This window comes from Ranitomeya imitator, chromosome 4 (assembly GCF_032444005.1).
Source record: "Ranitomeya imitator isolate aRanImi1 chromosome 4, aRanImi1.pri, whole genome shotgun sequence".
Lineage (NCBI taxonomy): Eukaryota > Metazoa > Chordata > Amphibia > Anura > Dendrobatidae > Ranitomeya > Ranitomeya imitator.
This window is the reverse complement of record NC_091285.1, coordinates 520585890-520589460: the sequence shown is the minus strand read 5'-3', so window position 1 is coordinate 520589460 and position 3571 is coordinate 520585890.

Below are 3571 nucleotides of genomic sequence, written 5' to 3'. Positions count from 1 at the left end.
TTGTTTCTTGGGATTTCACCTAGCATTTCATTTTCCACCGTGAATACCGTGGAGAAGAAGGTGTTTAATATGTTAGCTTTTTCCTCGTCATCTACAACCATTCTTTCCTCACTATTTTTTAAGGGGCCTACATTTTCAGTTTTTATTCTTTTACTATTGATATAGTTGAAGAACAGTTTGGGATTAGTTTTACTCTCCTTAGCAATGTGCTTCTCTGTTTCCTTTTTGGCAGCTTTAATTAGTTTTTTAGATAAAGTATTTTTCTCCCTATAGTTTTTTAGAGCTTCAATGGTGCCATCCTGCTTTAGTTTTGCAAATGCCTTCTTTTTACTGTTAATTGCCTGTCTTACTTCTTTGTTTAGCCACATTGGGTTTTTCCTATTTCTAGTCCTTTTATTCCCACAAGGTATAAACCGCTTACAGTGCCTATTTAGGATGTTCTTAAACATTTTCCATTTATTATCTGTATTTTTATTTCTGAGGATATTGTCCCAGTCTACCAGATTAAGGGCATCTCTAAGCTGGTCAAACTTTGCCTTCCTAAAGTTCAGTGTTTTTGTGACTCCCTGACAAGTCCCCCTAGTGAAAGACAGGTGAAACTGTACAATATTGTGGTCGCTATTTCCAAGATGCCCGACCACCTGCAGATTTGTTATTCTGTCAGGTCTATTAGATAGTATTAGGTCTAAAAGTGCAGCTCCTCTGGTTGGATTCTGCACCAATTGTGAAAGATAATTTTTCTTGGTTATTAGCAGAAACCTGTTGCCTTTATGGGTTTCACAGGTTTCTGTTTCCCAGTTAATATCCGGGTAGTTAAAGTCCCCCAAAACCAGGACCTCATTATGGGTTGCAGCTTCATCTATCTGCTTTAGAAGTAGACTTTCCATGGTTTCTGTTATATTTGGGGGTTTGTAACAGACCCCAATGAGAATTTTGTTACCATTTTTCCCTCCATGAATTTCGACCCATATGGACTCGACATCCTCATTCCCTTCGCTAATATCCTCCCTTAAAGTGGACTTTAGACAAGACTTTACATAGAGACAAACCCCTCCTCCTCTCCGATTTTTACGATCCTTCCTAAACAGACTGTAACCCTGTAAGTTAACTGCCCAGTCATAGCTTTCATCTAACCATGTCTCGGTTATTCCCACTATGTCAAAGTTACCTGTAGATATTTCTGCTTCTAGTTCTTCCATCTTGTTTGTCAGGCTTCTGGCGTTTGCGAGCATGCAGTTTAGAGGATTTTGTTTTGTTCCAATCTCCTCACTGTGGATTGTTTTAGAAATGTTCTTACCTCCCTTCTGAGTATGTTTTCCTGGGTCGTCTTTGTTCGAGTCTAATGTTTTTCTTCCCGTCCCCTCTTCTTCTAGTTTAACGCCCTCCTGATGAGTGTAGCGAGTCTTCTGGCGAATGTGTGTTTCCCAGGTTTGTTGAGGTGTAGTCCGTCTCTGGCGAGGAGTCCATCATACCAGTAATTCACACCGTGGTCCAGGAATCCAAATCCTTGTTGTCTGCACCATCGTCTTAGCCAGTTGTTTGCATCAAGGATCCTGTTCCATCTCCTGGTGCCATGCCCGTCTACTGGAAGGATAGAAGAAATAACTACCTGTGCATCCAGTTCCTTTACTTTCTTCCCCAACTCTTCAAAGTCCTTGCAGATTGTCGGTAGGTCCTTCCTTGCCGTGTCATTGGTGCCAACATGTATCAGAAGAAATGGGTGGACGTCCTTGGAGCTGAAGAGCTTTGGTATCCTATCGGTCACATCCTTGATCATCGCACCTGGAAGGCAGCATACTTCTCTTGCAGTTATGTCCGGTCTGCAGATGGCTGCTTCGGTGCCTCTCAGTAGTGAGTCTCCCACCACCACCACTCTTCGTTGCTTCTTGGCTGTACTTTTTGCTGTCACTTGTTGCTGTGTGCCCTTTTCTTTTTTGCTTGCTGGTATTGCTTCATTCTTAGGTGTGCCATCTTCATCCTCTACAAAGATTTGATATCGGTTCTTCAGTTGTGTGGTTGGTGATTTCTCCATGGTCTTCTTGCTTCTTTTGGTCACATGCTTCCACTCATCTGCTTTTGGAGGTTCTCTGACACTTTTTGCACCTTCTGTGACCAGTAGAGATGCTTCTGTTCTGTCTAGAAAGTCTTCATTCTCTTTGATGAGTTTCAAAGTTGCTATTCTTTCTTCCAGACCCCGCACCTTTTCTTCTAAAAGGGCCACTAGTCTACACTTCTGACAGGTGAAATTGGATTCTTCTTCTGGTCGATCTGTGAACATGTAGCACATGCTGCAGCTCACCATGTAGGTTGTCACATCTGCCATGTTGTTCCTAGATCCTGCTGACTTGCTGTGTGTTTTCCTTCTTGTGTAATCTACTCAGCCAAGCTCTCTTGCAATAATGTCCTACAGGCAAAAATTCGCGCGCCGTAAGGCGCGCGGTTTGGTGATGCTTTCGAAGCAGCTGGTCCCGGCTGTACCCAACGATCTTCTAGTTTAGGGAGACTTCGCTTCTCCCAGAAGGCACCTGGAATATGCAAATTAGCCTCCTGAAGCTTGAATCCCTGGTTTGGTGATGCTTTCGAAGCAGCTGGTCCCGGCTGTACCCAACGATCTTCTAGCTTAGGGAGACTTCGCTTCTCCCAGAAGGCACCTGGAATATGCAAATTAGCCTCCTGAAGCTTGAATCCCTGGTTTGGTGATGCTTTCGAAGCAGCTGGTCCCGGCTGTACCCAACGATCTTCTAGCTTAGGGAGACTTCGCTTCTCCCAGAAGGCACCTGGAATATGCAAATTAGCCTCCTGAAGCTTGAATCCCTGGTTTGGTGATGCTTTCGAAGCAGCTGGTCCCGGCTGTACCCAACGATCTTCTAGCTTAGGGAGACTTCGCTTCTCCCAGAAGGCACCTGGAATATGCAAATTAGCCTCCTGAAGCTTGAATCCCTGGTTTGGTGATGCTTTCGAAGCAGCTGGTCCCGGCTGTACCCAACGATCTTCTAGCTTAGGGAGACTTCGCTTCTCCCAGAAGGCACCTGGAATATGCAAATTAGCCTCCTGAAGCTTGAATCCCTGGTTTGGTGATGCTTTCGAAGCAGCTGGTCCCGGCTGTACCCAACGATCTTCTAGCTTAGGGAGACTTCGCTTCTCCCAGAAGGCACCTGGAATATGCAAATTAGCCTCCTGAAGCTTGAATCCCTGGTTTGGTGATGCTTTCGAAGCAGCTGGTCCCGGCTGTACCCAACGATCTTCTAGCTTAGGGAGACTTCGCTTCTCCCAGAAGGCACCTGGAATATGCAAATTAGCCTCCTGAAGCTTGAATCCCTGGTTTGGTGATGCTTTCGAAGCAGCTGGTCCCGGCTGTACCCAACGATCTTCTAGCTTAGGGAGACTTCGCTTCTCCCAGAAGGCACCTGGAATATGCAAATTAGCCTCCTGAAGCTTGAATCCCTGGTTTGGTGATGCTTTCGAAGCAGCTGGTCCCGGCTGTACCCAACGATCTTCTAGCTTAGGGAGACTTCGCTTCTCCCAGAAGGCACCTGGAATATGCAAATTAGCCTCCTGAAGCTTGAATCCC